Source organism: Mustelus asterias, chromosome 6 (assembly GCF_964213995.1).
Source record: "Mustelus asterias chromosome 6, sMusAst1.hap1.1, whole genome shotgun sequence".
Lineage (NCBI taxonomy): Eukaryota > Metazoa > Chordata > Chondrichthyes > Carcharhiniformes > Triakidae > Mustelus > Mustelus asterias.
Window position 1 is genome coordinate 93,605,056 of NC_135806.1, and position 18,044 is coordinate 93,623,099.

At 44.0% G+C, this 18,044-nt stretch overlaps 1 protein-coding gene across 21 annotated transcripts in view; it reads right to left on the reverse strand.

The window, feature by feature from the left end:
* Positions 1–18,044, reverse strand: part of cast (calpastatin) — a 196,354-nt gene that overhangs the window by 91,519 nt on the left and 86,791 nt on the right. For 2 of the 21 annotated variants that reach the window (XM_078214750.1, XM_078214749.1), the window contains exon 1: positions 16,410–16,662. The exons of 17 other annotated variants lie outside the window; for them this stretch is intronic. The gene's annotated coding sequence lies outside the window, so the exon portion shown is untranslated. Of the gene's footprint in view, positions 1–16,409; positions 16,663–18,044 lie in introns of those variants that run through there. 2 more of the 21 variants (XM_078214748.1, XM_078214746.1) reach the window with 2 other exon arrangements.

An 18,044-nucleotide genomic window follows, 5' to 3' on the forward strand; every position in this document is an offset into this window, starting at 1 on the left:
TCACCTATTGTTTTGTTATCACTTTTATTATTGTCTTTTTCATAGAATCCTACAGTGCAGGAGGCCATTTGGCCCACTGAGTCTGCACCAGCCACAATCCCACTCAGGCTCTATCCTCATAACCCCGTGCACTTACCCTGGCTAGTCCCCCTGACATTAAGGGGCAATTTAGCATGGCCAATCCACCTAACCCGCACATCTTTTGGACTGGGGGAGGAAACCGGAGCATCCGGGGGAAACCCACGCAGACACAGGGAGAATGTGCAAATTCCACACAGACAGTGACCCAAGCTGGGAATCAAACCTGGGTCCCTGGCGCTGTGAGGCAGCAGTGCTAACCACTGTGCCACCGGGCCACCCTCTTTGGGAAACAGAGGTTCAAATCAATACAAATAATCCAATTGCCCCGGGAACCACCTATTCCTCAGCTATGAAGAGAAAAATGAGAAGGATCAGTGTTAGTCACAAGGCTGATCCATCACCATTGAGTGCTATACAACCCGTACATCCAAGTGGCCAGATTGCTATGTGTATGGACCAGAGAGGTCCGGTTTGAAGCCATTATCTAGTCAATGCTTAAGAAATAGGAGATTCCCTCCAGGAGTGGTATCTGAATTATGCTAGTGGCTTGCTCAGCTCATGCAATTTAGCCCTCTGTAATTTCAGTGACAGTAAAACTAACCAAGACTTTAAAGCTCCACGCCAATGCATCCTTTCAGACCAGATCAGGGAATGTTATCTATATTCTCCAATCAGAAGTCCACCACGTTTTGAACTAGGATATTGACAACCTTCAGCGACTGTTCCACCGTGACACCCAGGTCACGTCGGGAGAAAGGTCTGAGGACACATACCAACCGATTCAAGAACAGCTTCTTCTTCTCTGCTGCCATCAGACTTTGAACGGACCTACCTCGCATTAAGTTGAGCTTTCTCTACACCCTAGCTATGACTGTAACATTACATTCTGCACTCTCTCCTGTCCTTCTCTATGAACAGTATGCTTTGTTTGTATAGCCTGCAAAAACAATACCAATACATGTGACAATAATAAATCAAATAAATCAAATCAAAGCAAAGTGCATCACCTCACACTGGTTCATATTAAAATCCGTCTACCACTTGCCTGCCCATTCTGTTAGCCTATATACATGAGTCTTGTTGTAACCAATTTGTATCATCCTCACTGCTTCACATTTCTCCAAATCTGGGTATCATCAGTCCTATGTGTATTTTTCATTTTCTTTGAAATTGTGCTAGATGAGCCAGAGAGCAATATGAGCGATGTTGGTGGCACTTTGATACTGAGAGAATCATGTCAGTCTGTAATAAGTGATAACTCTCACTGCTTTCCAAGATCACATAATTCTATACAATGAACAAACCATTCAACACATGCTCCACATGAGCCTCCTTCTATCACTTCCTCAAGAAAGAGTGCAGAAAAGATTTACTAGGATGCTACCGGGACTTGATGGATTGAGTTATAAGGAGAGGCTGGATAGACTGGGACTTTTTTCTCTGGAGCGTAGGAGGTTGAGGGGTGAACTTATAGAGATCTATAAAACAATGAGGGGCACAGATCAGCTAGATAGTCAATATCTTTTCCCAAAGGTAGGGAAGTCTAAAACTAGGTTTAAGGTGAGGGGGAGAGATACAAAAGTATCCAGAGGGGCAATTTTTTCACACAGAGGATGGTGAGTGTCTGGAACAAGCTGCCAGAGGTAGTAGTAGAGGTGGGTACAATTTTGTCTTTTAAAAAGCATTTAGATAGTTACATGGGTATGATGGGTATAGAGGGATATGGGCCAAATGCGGGCAATTGGGATTAGCTTAGGAGTTTTTAAAAAAGGGCGGCATGGACAAGTTGGGCCGAAGGGCCTGTTTCCATGCTGTAAACCTCTATGACTCATCTAACTTAGTCATCATTAATGGCTGCTGTCTTGGCAGACCTTATGCTGTTATTAAATCTCAGTGGCCTCTCTAATGTGTCTTGTATGTCAGTGTGCGATAGATGAGATAAGTCTAGAGTTGGACCATTGGATGTGGTGGTTATCAAGGTGGTCAGGTTTGATGATTGCTGATTTGCCTCATTGACTGTGTCACTCCCAGTAAAGGCATGTCATAATCATAACTTTAAACATGGACGATATTCAGTATAGAATTTTCTGGAACCACGTTTTCTTTTAAAAATGGACATTAAAAGGCTACTAAGATCGCTGTTGAGGGTCAGGTGACTTTTACAATTTCTACATAGTGTCAGGAAACAGAGACAGTTATAAACAAATTTATATTTGTATTTGTGGGCATCAGAAATAAAGCACAGATTTAAATAAGTGTAATTTTTTATTTCTGTATTTGAACGGGCTAATGACTTCAGGTTGGTTCGATGCCTGCATGGTAATGAGAGTTTGTAACATGAAAGCAAACAGGGTTTAAAGAAAAATCAGGCTGTTGCTTAGCAACCAGTGCCATCCTGAGACAAAAAGAACTTTTGAGTTATTTGTAAGCTAGAGCCAGAAGAAGGTGGACACAGGGCAAGGGAACTGCAGAGTGCAGATTTCCCACAAGACCAAAGTTCCAAAAACCAGGGAGTGGGGACAAAATTATATCTCAGGGAGACAGTTAAGTTAAAGAAACAAAGGACAAGAAGTTGAACAAGGTCTTGTTGGGTGAGGATAAAATAAAAAAGCAGAGAAAAGGCTCAGAGTTAAAGAGATAGCTGCAGGAATGAGATTTAAAGCTGGCTAGATGAGAAACTAGGGGTGATTTTCCCATCGCGACCCGCAACTTTTCTGGCAGGTCGGGCTGGCAGATGCGCATTGTCAGCCTTTTTCTGGGATTTGCACATGCACCAGGAACACATGTGCTTCTCCCAGAGCCGGTGAACAGTCGGAGTCCAGACCATGCTGGAAAGCGGCGGGAAGAGAGGTAAGTCATTTGAATCTTTTTTTAATGTGGTTTAAATATGTTTAGCATTTCTTTATCGGGAACTTGCTGGTCGTGATTGAATCTCCCATCCCGCTAGGAGTACTTCATTCCGGCGGGGTTTAGAGTAGCTCCCCACATTCGGGGAACTAGCAAGAGACCCTGCTGAAATGAAGGGGGGGGCAATCGGGGTCCCTCAGGGGTTCGGGCAGCTGGAGGGGCAGCACTGCAGGGGGTCCTGGGCTGGCCAGCGATCGAGCCGGCTAGCAAATGGGGAGAGTGAGAGATCGGGGCCACTGCGCAGAGTTCCAGAACTGTCAAACTCTGGCTCGAATAGGACCCGCTCCCCTGAGTTTTTAAGGAGATTCACAATTGTGACCTCTGCATTGCACAGAGTGCGGAGATTCGAGTGTGAAGTTGAACTGAGAAAACAGTCGTGATCTAGAACAGTTTTCCCACCAATTCAGCACTTTTGGGAGAATCGCCCCCTAGATATCTAAAATGATCAAAAGTCCGGTGATGCTTTAATACAGCCTATGAAATAGTGGGGTTGAGTTGGGGCAAGGCTGAGTACATGAGCAATTGCATACAAGCTTGAATCCACGTGGTTATCCAGGGCAGAGGAACACCAAAAGGAGGTTGAAATCCTGGAGGGTGAATTCTTGGTAAAGCTTTGAGAGAGAAAGCATTCTGTGAGAGAATATTTCAAAGTGTGTTTTTTGAGGGTGGAGATTAGAAACCCTTGTTTTAAAATCAGAGTTCCAATGAAACGAATTGGCTCACAGTGTGACAAGCATCTGGGGGGATTTGATGAGATAAAAACAGAAATTATATTGGATGGTAGCTGTCACTTGGTTTCAGAGGGTGGTGTGTCTAACCATAGTTTAGCATGGACTGTGTACTTACTGAAAATATTAGAATGTAAGATAAGATTTTGTAACTTATGTTATCCTTCCTATTCTGCATTTATCTGTAAAGTTATTGTGGGATAAAGAATATTGTATTGTAGTTCATTTCTTCTTGATTTTTTTTGTGTTAAAGGTTACTTGATAATCCTGTGACTTTGTTCATCCACATCTCCAAACAAAACAAATAAAAAGTTAGGATCTATCAAGCCAGGTTCCATCTTGGAATCTGACTTAAAAAGCAAAATACTGCGGATGCTTGAACCTGAAGCAAAAACAGAAAAAGCTGGAGAATCTCAGCAGGTCTGACAGCACTTGTAGCTCTATTCTCTCCCCACAGATGCTGTCAGATCTGCTGAGATTTTCCAGCTTATTCTGTTTTTGTTGGGATCTGACTTGCCTGGTAGTAACATCAACTGGGATACATAACAATGGATTCCGAAGTATCTCAAGTCTCCAGAAAGTTCCCAATTGAATGAGCATGGGTGGACATTGAATGCACATACGGTATGAAAAATAATTTATGGAATTCACACCACTGTGTTTTTGTGGATTTACCCAAATCTCAAAATTCTTGGACTCTTAGACTCACTGCCTCTGAGCTCAAAACTTAACAAAACAGCTGCAGAAACCAGTCCATCATAAGCAGGTGTGAATGGCCACCATTCATTCCCCATTGTGCAGCAGTTTCTAACTTCAAATTATTCTGAGTGGACAATAGAAGAATTGACCATGTAGTCACATGACCAAAACCGATAATAGAAAGTGAATCTTATTATCCCAAGAATCAAGAGAAAGCTGTCAGCCTGCAAACACCACAAAGAAACAACAGCAGCAAAGGGAGCAACTTCTATGACTTGAGACTGGTGACTCCAACATTGTAAAGTCTCCAAGCCTGATCATCTTCAAGTCCACAAGCACTGATCTACTAATAAAATTACAACAATAGCTGCATGACTTATTAAAGAGATAGTCTTTTTCAGGGAATCCTGCAACAACTTTAATATATGAGTTTGGTGATTGAAATCACCTGGCTACACCTAAAGTGTGGAAAAGAACCCCTTCTCCACCAGGCCTGCACCATAACAAGCCAATCGCATAACTACAAATTATTCTTCTGTTTGTAACTTGTAAACATGCAGAATCCTAACTGTATTGTCCTTCATACAGAGAAAGAGAGAGTGTTTGTGTGTGTCTGACAGAATACTGAGTGAGTGACAAAGCTTCAATCCTCTTTATTTAATCACATGAATAGTGCGCTACAGATTATTGAAATTGACTGTAACTCAGGGCTTAAGATACATCCATATCTTCATTTTTTTAAAAACACTGATTACAGACAGTAAAGGAAAGGGAAGAGAGATTTCAGTTCCCTCTCATCTGTAACTATCTGTAACAACTGTATTTGAAGCAGGTTTGATGATCCATCGGTCTAATGTGTGGGTTACAACCTGTATTCTCAATGTGGACAAGTCTGCAATCACATGATATGCTGTAAATTCCTGGATTGTGAGAATAGTTATTTCCTTTGTGATCATGGGGGGTGGACTGGAGCTTCTCAGGTTACTTGTGTATATTTTGTTGTCTGTGCAAGGTGGAACCGATGTACACAAGGCCGATTCTCATCTGAGTGGAAGTAGTTGTTGTGGAGCAAGTTATAGGTGGAGTTTTGTCTGTCTTGTATGAAGAGAATTCACTGAGTTGAAGTGTAGAATTAATATAGCAAAGTTCTTGTGGTTGGTGTTTCTTATCACTGATGGAGAAGGTTCTTCTAATGAGGGTGGGGAAACCAATTGGAGGGTGAAGGATGTTGCAAAGATCGGTATTTCAAACATCTGCCAGTGTGAGTGGGCTCATAGCAATCTCGCATTAGTGTACTATTCCTGTATTAGTGTGAGACGTGGTAATGAGAATGTCAAGAAGTGGTATCAAAAATTATTATTCCATCTCCATGGTAAAATGAATACTGAATGTTGATCGTTAAGGTGTTGTCAGAAACCATCCCATTAGTTACATCTGGTTACACTTACTCAAGGAACACATCACTATCTATTCTACACAGTCCATTAATCAGCAGCAAGAATGTTAACAAGTATTAACCTATTTCAAAAACAACTGCCTGACCAATCAGCTGCAAGATCCCACCCACATCCCCAACCTCCATTACACATAACTACTTTTTTCACCTGTTTCAGTCATTCCTCCAGACAAGGGGCAGATAATGCTGCCCAAAACATTGTGGCCCACTGGTTCTCCCAGGGAACTGTCCTCAGATAACAATAGCTCTTTTAGAGCAAATTTTATAAGATCATCCTACTCCATGTTCCTGCTTTCATCATGAAAGCCTTCAAACAACTAGTAAAGGAATTATTGCTGATTAGCAGCTTATGATTATAAAAAGCCTTCAATATAATAAACGCATGGTGTTTCTCAGGAGTATTATAAAACAAGTGTGACATTGAACCATACGGCACGATGTCACAGTGGTTAGCTCTGCTGCCTCACAGTGCCAGGGTCTCGGGTTCCATTCCAACCTTGGGTGGCTGTGTGTGTGGAGTTTGCACGTTCTCCCTGTGTCTGCGGGGGTTTCCTCCGGGTGCTCCGGTTTCTCCCAAAGTCCAAAGATGTGTAGGTTAGGTAGATTAGCCATGGTAAATGCATGGATTACGGGGATAGGGTGGAGGGGAGGGCCTGGGTGGGATGCTCTTGCGGAGACTCAATGGGCTGAATGGCCTCCTTCAGTACTATAGGGATTCTATGGTTCTAAGGGTGTATGAAGGCAGATGACTGAAAGCTTGGTCAAACAGATAGGTTTTAAGGAGTGTGTTAAAAGGAGGAATGTGAGGTAGAGGGGTACAGGAAGGGAATTCCAGAACTTGGGCCTAGGCAGTTAAAGGTGCGACCACCAATATTGGAGCAATTAAAATTAGGACTACACAAGAGCCCTGAATTAGAATCGCACAGATATCTTAAAGGGTTGAGGGGTTAGAGGAGATTATAGAGATAGGAAGGGGCAAGGCCATAGAAGGATTTGAGAACAAGGATGAGAACTGTAAAATCAAGATGTTGCTCGACCAGGAGCCAAACTATGTAAGTGAGCACAGGGGTGAAAGGAAAAAAGATGACACAGAGAGCAAAGTTTTGGATGATCCAATATTATGGAGGGGACAATAGTCGAGTCTAAAGGGAATGAAGGATTGAATGAGGGTTTCTGCAGCTCATCGACTGATGCAGGGCAAGGTTGAGCAATGTTATGCAGGTGAAAACAAGTGATCTAAGTGATGGTATTTGAGAAAGGATATACTGGCACTAGAGGGGGTGCAGAGCAGATTCACTAGGTTGATTCTGGAGTTGAGAGGGTTGGCTTATAAGGAGAGACTGAGTAGACTGGGGCTATACTCATTGGAATTTAGAAGAATGAGGGGGCATCTTATAGAAACATATAAAGTTATGAAGGGAATAGATAAGATAGAAGCAGGGAGGTTGTTTCAACTGGTGGGTGAAACCAGAACTTGGGGGCATAGCCTCAAAATAAGGGGAAGCAGATTTAGGACTGAGTTGAGGAGGAACTTCTTCACCCAGAGGGTTGTGAATCTGTGGAATTCCCTACCCAGTGAAGCAGTTTAGGCTACCTCGTTGAATGTTTTTAAGACAAAAATAGATAGATTTTTGAACAGTAAAGGAATTAAGGGTTATGGTGAGTGGGCGAGTAAGTGGAGCTGAGTCCAGGAAAAGATCAGCCATGCTTTTATTGAATGGTGGAGTAGGCTCCTAGTTCTTATGTATGAAGACGTGGTTGGGAGTTCATATTTGGACCAATGTGTTACCAAGATTGTGAACACACTGACTTAATCCCGGACTGTTGCCAAGAAGAGGAATGGAATCAATAGTTAGGATTTGGAGTAAAGACTTCTGTCTTCCCAATATTTAATTGGAGGAAATTTCTGCTCAACCCGTATTGGATGTCCGATAAGGAGTCTGATATTTTAGCAGTGGAGGAGTTGACAGAGGTACTGCTGAGGTAGAACTGGGCGTCATCAGTGAAAACTAATGCTGTGCCTTCAGAGGATAATGCAGCATTCTGATGAAAAATAGGAGAGGGCCAAAGATAGATACTGGGGAAGCAACAGATTTAATGGTGCAGGAGCAGCAAGAAAACCCATTGCAAGTGATACTTTGATTATGATGAGCTAGACAAGAATGTAACCATGTGAGAGCAGACCCACCCAGCTGAATGACAGCAGAGAGGTGTTAAAGAATGATGGTGTTGTCATCTGTGTCAAAAGCTGCAGACAGTCAAGCAGAAGAAGGAGGGAATGTTTACCTTTGTCAGTCACACAGAATGTCATTTCTGAAACCAAAAGTGAAAATGCTGGAAAATCTCAGCAGGTCTGGAAGCATCTGTAAGGAGAGAAAGGAGCTGACGTTTCGAGTCCAGACGACCCTTTGTCAAAGCCGTCATTTGTCATTTCTGACTTTGTTTTGGTACTGCGGTAAGGACAGAAATCCAATTGGAGAGATTCAAACATGGGAGTTCTTGGAAAATAGGAATGGATTTGAGAGGGTGCCAATACGTTCAAGGGCTTCGGAGGAAAATGATGTGGAGTTGCCAGTGTTGGACTGGGGTAAGTACAGTAAGTAGTCTCACAACACCAGGTTAAAGTCCAACAGGTTTATTTGGTAGCACGAGCTTTCGGAGCGCTGCTCCTTCATTAGGCGAGTGATGATGAAGGAGCAGCACTCCGAAAGCTCGTGCTACCAAATAAATCTGTTGGACTTTAACCTGGTGTTGTGAGACTACTTACTGTTCAGAGGAAAATGAAGTTGAAGATCAGATGGTAGTTTGCAGGGGTGACAGGGGTTAAAGGTTGTTTTATTTGAGCAGTGGTATAATGGCGGCTGATGCAAAGGAGAGAAAACCATTTACAATATCAGCTGACATGGGGGTGTGGGAAGGAGGGGAGGTTGGGCAATCATCAGGAATAGGATGTGAAGGAAAAGGAGGTGAGTCTCAGGGACAAGATGGCATGAGGGAAGATAAGAGAGAAAGAAAAAGATGTGAGTTCAGGGAGAGGGCAGTGGGAGTATTGAAGGAAGCTTGGCCAGGTGGGCTGGTGGAAAGGAGGGGTGTGGCAGAAGCAGGATAGTCTTAGTGACAATGAAATATCTTAGTGACAAAGTCCACAAGTTCCTAGGACTTGCTGTTGGAAGGTGGAGGGGACAGGAGAGAGGGTTTTAAGAAGACAGTTTACAGTGGAGAAAGTAAGCCTGGGGTTATCTTTGTATTCCAGGATGTGCACCACATCCTTTCAAGTCTGTGCGCCTTGGACTTAAGGGTGTTGAGAGAAAGGCAATACCAAGGGTAACAACCAGGGTGGGAGGCCAGGCTGATCCCAAATACATTGCAAAGAATGTGTGAGAAATAAAATTTATGGTAGCAATTATCATGGTCCCCTTCCTACTCTGGCCCTTGACAGATGCAGTATGTTTGCGGTGCACTTGCCCTCGCCTGGCCAAGCCATTCACAATTCTGGTGGCCATTACCAAATGTGTAAATGCATGTGATTAGGGAAGCCTGGACAGCTAAAGATTCTATTTTTTAAAAATGAGTTTTGATGCCAAGGGAAGCCTCACCACCGGCCTCGCACTGCTCCATTTGTTTATGTTTGTTTGTGGTTTGGTAGGCCTTCCCAAAATGAGGCAGCGTGAGTATCTCACCGTCTCTCCAGCCAAATGCAAGGATTCCAGTTTCAGCAAACTTCAATACTTTCCAAACAAAAGAAATGCATCATTATTTACGGTAAGTGTGTGAATTTGAGGAGTTACACAAATGTGCCAGGTACATCCAGTGTTCAAAAAGTGCACTCAACTGGATGCAAAAACACTGCATTTCAGTGGTAAAATAAATCACTTTTGCAGACAGTGTTAGTACTTTAAAACAACTTATCATTGTTGCTACCAAGTAATCATTTTTATTTATTTTACATGCCCTGGTAGCCCAGGTCTTTAAATCAGAAAGACACGCAAGCTCCTCCAAACTACGTTTCCACATTTCTAAATGAGTAACAGTATAGCCTGAAACTAGTGCAATGATTCAACCAAATATCAGCTGATATAATAGCAAAAAACTTAAGGCAAGACACAAGTGTTCTGAAATTTAGTCAAATTTAGAATTTTGCAAGTTGTCTGACTGGGATAGCTAGTTGAATTCACCCCAGGGTAAATAAGATAAAACGTACTTTAAGTTTAAAGACTTTTTTTAGTGCAAATCATCAATCATTTTTCATTAAATATGACGGGAGAAATGCCAATTTCATACACAAAGAATTGGCAAGACACAAAGATGCCATGAAAAGAAATGGAGAAGAAAAACATTCTTCTACAACAAAGGACATGCCTCAGGATAATATCATGATAGCAGCAGCTTCTGCCTATGGTTGGGCAGGTTTTGCAATACTGACCTGCCACAATGGTTTTCCTTGCTTTTTTTGTGGCGGGGTGCAGAAGAATATGCAAAAATGATATGGGAAACATGCAGCATGGATGATCAGGAATCTCTTCATCATTGTTACTCACTATAGACTCTGGTGGTAACATTTCATGAAGCACGAATGTCACAAGGACACCTGCACAGAGCTAGTGTGTCATGGGAGGTCTTTATTGCAAACTGTCGAGTAGAAAAGAGGACAGGTTCTTTGGTCAAGCACACCAGACTATTTTATGCAACGTTTTTTCTCGCAAAGAGGAGAAAATGTAATGAGGAAACAGGTAAAAAATTGTCAAGACAGATTGGGTTGAATTTTGTTGAGAAGTCGGGTGTCTCCTTGTTGATTGGAGAGGTGGGAAGAGACCCATGCAGCCTCTTTTCAGGAAGGCTTGCCAATTCAAAGCAAAACAAGACGTGGAGAGGCTAGTGATGGGCCTTCTCCCTGGAATCAAGACTCCAAAAGCCTCCAAGGGCAGACGTCTTAGTGCTGAGAGCTGGCAGCCAGAGGCTGGCAGTTCTTTTGCTGTGGACATGATGTGGAGATGCCGGCGTTGGACAGGGGTAAACACAGTAAGAAGTCTTACAACACCAGGCTAAAGTCCAACAGAGATCTCCCACTCCACCTGACGAAGGAGCAGCGTTCCGAAAGCTAGTGGCGTTTGCTACCAAATAAACCTGTTGGACTTTAACCTGGTGTTGTGAGACTTCTTACAGTTCTTTTGCTCAGCAGCGCCACTGGGGAGGCTGTGGTTGCTCTGGAAGGACAGATACCAAAGCAGCAGGATCACGGAGCAACCTAGGTTTACAGGTAAGTGATGTGGCGAGATGGTGGTGGTAGCGGAGTGCTGGACGGGGGCGGGTGGGGGTGGGGGTGGGGGGGGGGGGGGGGGGGGGGGAGAGAGGGGGGGGTGGAGGTGGGAGGAATGGTATTGCAGAGTGAAAAATGCAAGGGAGTCAGCAGCAAGGGCCAGGGGTTGGCTCTCAAAGGACCACTCCTTCCTAATGTCCAGTCACTCAATCAAGTATTCAGTGCCTCAAACGAGGGACTTCATCACAACCCCCCATCCCCCCCAACACTGGAGGTGATAAGATGGCCGCACGGTTTTAGCTGCTGTGCAAGTCGCACTGCAGCTGGTTAATACTAGCAGTGGTGGGATGAGACCCTTATGTAATTGTCAAATGGTTGGTCACTTAAGGACCTCAGTGGGCCGCAGGGACAGGAAGGTCAACCGTGGGGCCTTCCTGCCCAGAACTCAATTCTGGTGGGGGTGGGAAGGTGGCAGGGTTCCAGTCCACCACCAACCTGTTTAAGTAACTACCCTTCCTGCCTAAAGAATCTGCTCATTGCATGTTTAGAGAAGTGTTTTCAAATGAATGTCCCTCTATCTGTATCCCTCTATTCCCTCCCTATTCATGTACTTATCCAGATTCCTCTTAAATGTGGCTAATGCGCCTGCTTCCACCACCTCCTCTGGCAACGCGTTCCAGGCACCCATCACACTCTGTGAAAAACTTCCCTGCACATCTCCCTTAAAATTTCTCCCTCTTACCTTGAACTTGTGCCCTCTTGATTGACACTTCCTCCCTGGGAAAAAGCCTGTGACTATCCACCCTGTCAATGCCTCTCATAATTTTGTAGACCTCTATCAGGTTTCCTCTCAGCCTCTGTCTTTCCAGTGAAAACAATCCTAGTTTATTCAACCTCTCTTCATAGCCAACACACTCGAGACCAGGCAACATCCTGGTGAACCTTCTTTGCACTCTCTCCAAAGCCTCCATGTCCTTTTGGTAGTGTGGTGACCAGAACTGCACACAATACTCCAAATGTGGCCTTAGCAAAGTTTTATATAGCTGCAACATGCTTTCCCAACTCTTGTACTCAATGCCGCTGCTTGTACTCACTGGAATTTAGAAGAATGAGATGGGATCTCATAGAAACATATAAAATCCTGATGGGACTGGACAGGCTAGATGCGGGAAGAATGCTCCCGATGTTGGGGAAGTGCAGAACTAGGGGGTCACAGTCGAAGAATAAGGGGTAAGCCATTCAGGACTGAGATGAAGAAGAACTTCTTCACTTGGAGAGTTGTGAACCTGTGGAATTCTCTACCACAGAAAACTGTTGGGGCAGATTGCTATCTATTACTATTTTCTATGTTTCTATGTTTTTATGAAGGCAAGCATGCCATATGCTTTTTTAATCACCTTGGCCACTTGTGTCGCCATTTTTAGGGAACTGTGGATCTGCACGCCCAGATCCCTCTGTATGTTATGGCACAGCGGCCCTCCAAGACAAATACTCAGAATGCAGTGTCAACCAAGTAGCCATGATGGTCAATGTCAAGAGTTGGGCCTCGAGGACCTAGGTGCTGTGCGTCAAAATGTTCAGCGGGCTTACATGTGGTCACAGTCAGTGAATGGATCTTCAAATGCCTTGTCTACCAAAGACCCCATAAGCTTCACACACTGCTCAATCCTCCTATCCACCAATCCATCTATCAACAATCGCTGTCAGTGAGGACTCATATCTGGCATTCACAGCTTTCACTTCACGTTCACAAACTTAGCACTGCTGGAAGCTTCACATCTTACAGTTTGTACATTGCCAGCTATTTAAACTCAAGAACCACATCACCCATATTGTATAGCATTCAATGACACTTCCATCTTTCTTGCAGGACAAGGTGGTTCACAACTAGAGGCAGCAGAAACTCACTGACTGGCGCGACTATATGCCCGTAACCCCACAGAGGGGGGCTCAGGCAGAAAAAGATGATGATATTCTCATAATCCTCTTCCTCACATCCCCCTCATCTCACATTTTCTTTGTATTTCAGAGGTGTAGATGGTGTAAATGTGCACCACTTACTTCCCCATCTCCACCAGCCTCCACAATCCTATCCCGGTGCTTTCTTATTTTACAGGGATGGGAGTCAGGGACAAAAGAACTGCAACCTGATCTGGCAGGTTGTAAGCACGAAGAGCTGCAACAGCAGGAAGACAGTGATAAAGAAGAAACAAAGTCACTTACTCTCACACTTACAGCTACCAGCTCAGGTATTGACAGTGTGTTAAAGAGGATAACTCAGAGGCATGATCTATGTGGGTGAGGCACTGGGCATGAATGGGCTACAATCAGGACATGGGCAAGAGTAGCGCAAATGCCACTGTGATTGAGAACGAGGTCATCTACACATTCTGCCTCTGTAACTCAGATGAGGACTTCCATAGGGGAGGCTACAGAGAAAGGCTGATGAGAGTGCACAATGAAACGGTTAATGCATTTGTAGGCTAGTCAGAAAGTATGTTTGAAATCTTGAAGAGACCAGAACCAGCGTTCGCTCTGAGCAATGTGTAGATCTTGAAGCTCATCCTTTCCATCATAGAGTACTGGGCGACTCCAACAGCACACTGAGGATATGGCCACGATATAGTGTCTGATGGTCAATGTTTCTGTTTCTATGGCAGAAGCCTCCTGATGTCTGGGTGCTGCAGTGGAAATTCATACTGTTTTCAAGCAAGGTCAGCTTGCTGCCATCCTGGCTGTGCTGAAAAACACTTGGCAGGTTGTCACAAGAACACAACAATCTCATAGAATCATAGAATCTCTGGAGCGCAGAAGGTGTCCATTTGGCTCATCGAGTCTGCATTGACTCTCAGAGCATCTTACCCAGGCCCACCCCCCACCCTAACCCCATAACCCCATGCATTTACCCTGCCAATCCCCCTAACCTCAACATCTTGGGACAAAGAGGGACAATTTAGCATGGCCAGTCCACATATACTGCACATCATGGGACTGTGGGAGGAAGCCGGAGCACCCAAAGGAAACCCAAGCAGCTACAGGGCGAACATGCAAACGCCCCACAGACAATGGCCTTTAGCCGGAATTGAACCCGGGTCCCTGGTTTTGTGAGGCAGCAGTGACTAACCACCGGGCCATGATGCCGTGACCTCCAACGAATGATTAGGATTGTTGAGATGCCACCATGAGAAAGTTGGAGTGGCTCCATAGATCCCAGGCAAAACTTTATGGTCCCCCACCCACTGGTGTGAAGGCAGGTCGGACTCAGAAAATGCACAGCATAGCCTACATGCTGCCTACCAACCACCTCAATCTATCTCCCATTTTAGAGGGAGCAGTGGAAGCATTGGGCAGTCCACTTCCCCTTAGGTTTATTGAGGCCCTTACCTGGAACAGGGAGAAGCTTGTAGCCTGGCAGCATTTACTGCAAGGACTAGTGTTGGCCAAGGGAGTTAGACATCTCTTTGGGGGACTTGCAAGCAAGGGGGCCAATGATCGATCATTATATGTACCAAGAAGCCTGAAGGTAGACAGACGAGGTTGGGGTAAGCTGGTGGGTTAGTTTGAGAGGTAAGTGTGCTTGAAACTATGAGGCAAGGTGGGCTGAGCCAGCTAGTGAGCAGACAGGCGCTTGTGGTTGGGCTGGCTAACAGGAAACATTCAGGGTAGCCAGCCAAACCAAGCAGGAAGTATCAACTGTTATCATGCAAGTGGCCCAAAAAGTACTCGGATTGGGTGGATCAATCAAGGTGAGTAAAGAGACTGGGCTGGTTGATATTGCTGGATTTAAATCCCCTAACATGCTAGTTGGCAATAACGCTGAACTGCATCGACTCACAAGATCACAAATATACTGAACAAGAACAGTCAAAACACAGCAGCAGCTGAAGTGAAGACCCAATAGAATGGGAAGGACACAGGGTGGAACCGGGACTATCCTGGGTGCAACCAAGGAAATGGGTTGGGAAAGACTGCTGGGTGGAGCAGTGCCAGCTGCTAAAGGGAGCACAAAGAAACAGGTTAGATAAGTCTGGGCTGAGTTGCCAAAGGGAACGGAAGGAACATCAATCCAGCTGCTGAATGAAGCACATACAGCAAGTTACTGAAACTTTGGGATAGTGAAGCCTAGACGATGAAAGGCTGACATGGATTGCACATTAGGAACCAAAGCATCAGCAGAAAAGAGCTCAGGCAATAGTTTTGTTCTGTGCCATCATTCTTAAGATAGGCTGCAAGTAAGGGGATAAAATTGGTTTAGCCCTAGACAACTGAGCAAGAATGCATTCATATAGACACAGAAAATGCTGGAAAATCACAGCAAGTCTGACAGACTGATGAGATTTTCTAGCATTTTCTGTTTTTGCTTCAGATTCCAGAGTCCGCGATAATTTGTTTCTATATTTACATTCAGATAAAGCTGCTTGAGAAGTTGCCATGTAACCAATACATTCCAGTCCTTGAATGCGAGCTGGTAGCTTGCTGACAGAACAAGAAATTCTGTGTCAAGTCTTCCACCTGCCTCTGGATTCTAATCAAAGACACTTTATTTTCAATGGAAAAACTTGTCAAAGAATCAAGGAACCATTAAAGCACAGAGGCCATTCAGCCCAAAGTCTCCTGCTGGCTTTCTGCAAGAGCGTTTCAGCTAGTCACACTCCCCTGCCCCTTTCCCCATCGCCCTGCAAATATTTTCTATTCAAGCACTTATCTTGGTATTTTGAAGGGCTTCTATCAAAATAATCATACAAATGTATCCTTGCTCAGGAGATATCTAGATCAAAACCAAATTACGCTCTTCCCTGCAACTCATCTGAACAATGATGGCAGAGCATTTTCCTGCAGTGAACTTTAATTTTAGCCCCACAGAACTGCACACTGGAAATGTGAACCGCAATCTGCTCACATTATAAATGAAGTGTTTCGCCAACATGCCTGAACAATGAAAAACCATTTCCAATGCATTCCACGCCCAATTCACCATAACAAATATCTACAGCAAAGTGGGTGAAATTCCTCCTGCTGTTTACTTTGATGAACAAGGTGCTGTGAATACTAATTAAGATTTTCTGTTTTGAGCGCATGCCAATCTTTTCACTAAAATTATTGACAAGAACTTCAGTGCCTTGGTAACTATAATAAGAGATTCAACGTCCAGAACGAACAGTTAATTAGCCATTTCATGGCATTCAAACTTTAAAAAAACAGTAATAAAAGCAGCCGCTTGCTGAAGGCGAATGCCTAGATATTGAACTCGAGTATTAAAGTGTACAAGAATCCTACTCACCTCTAAACTTGAAAATAACGGATTCTTTTCAGGATGATTAGTTACAAACTCTGAGGCACAATGTAGAAACCTTACATTATAACACAAATCCACTTTACTGTTTCAAAACATTGACTTCTGGTTCCAACCCGATCTGCAGCATTAACTTCCATTTCCTTAGTGGCATAGCTACTGCCCTCCTTTTCCGGAATCCAAATACTTTCTGAATATTCTGAGCCCCAGTAGCTCACAGTTGCCGCACCCTTCTCAGAGGAGTGAGTACACACTTCCTGTGCTGCTTCACCTCCTCTTGTTCCACCCATTTCCAAGAAAACTCCTCCCCAAGTGGGTTTTGTGGTTCACATCCATGAGGCTATGAGAAATGTAAAGCCAGTCCTCACTCTCAAATGCACCCAAGTCTAATCTTAGCCACATAATACAAACATTCTAACAGGCCATGCTTTAGGCTATAAGCTACCAAATAGTTATATTGCAAGTAACAGAAAAACACTCGCAGTAAACGATACAGTAGTTTCCATTCATTTAAAAACTCTTTGGTTGAATTGCGTGATTCTTTAGTTAAAAAGGCTGAAGATCAGTCTTCCCAGACCCTGGTCTCCAACTAAACAAGTTCAGAAGCTAATAGACTTCCATATTCAATGGACTGATAATTATTCAGGACTGAGATTACAACTGCAACAACATCATGGTATTTATATGGTGACTTTAAAGTAACAAAATGCTCCAGGGCGCTTCACTGAGGTGTTATAAAGTAAAACACATGGTATTTGAACAGATGGCCAAATGCTGAGTTAGAGACATGTGGCGGGACTTCCTGGCCGCACTCACCCCAAGACCAAAAGATCCTGCCCAAGGTCAATGGAACTTTGTACGGTCCTGTCCCGCCTGCTACGATTCCCGGGGCGGGCGGGACGGGAAAATTCTATCCATAGGTTTTAAGGAGCGTCTTAAAGAAAGAGGGGTGGAGTGAGAGAGAGGTATATGGAGCAAATTCCAGAGCTAAGGATTCAGACAACCGACAGCACGGCCACCAATGGTGGAGCACTTATAATCGGGGATGCTCGAGGTACCAGAATTAGAGCAGCAGAAATACCTCCTAAGAGTTGCAAGGCCAGAAAAGATTCCAGATGAAGGTGAGGCTATGGAGCAATTTCTAAACACAGATGGAGATTTTAAAATCAAGACATTGTTTAGCTGAGATTAGCAATTAGAAAAATATTAACAACTACATCTCTTGCATTCATCCATTAAGCAGCTAGAAAGGGAATACTATTTCTGTTAAACATACTGGATGTGGATTATACCCCAATTCAACAACTAGGCCCCTTTGTAAATTAGATTTAAAATGATCAGTCCCTTCTCCTAAAAAAATGTTATAAAATATATAGGCCGGAATTTTCGAAAGAGTGGCAATCACCGTCAGATTGTCACTCCAATCGTATTTATTTACCTTACACTGGAGTCCCACATTTCTCATTTGACTTCCAATCCAGTCTCCTGAGAAATGTAGAACGTACCTGCTCCTGGAGTGCTTCCCTTGTAGTGTAGGAACATCGGGGAAACCATGCCATGGCTTCAGGTGTTTGAGGGGGCATGGAGGGGGAATAGTTGTGGAGTCCAGTGGTGAACCAGCGT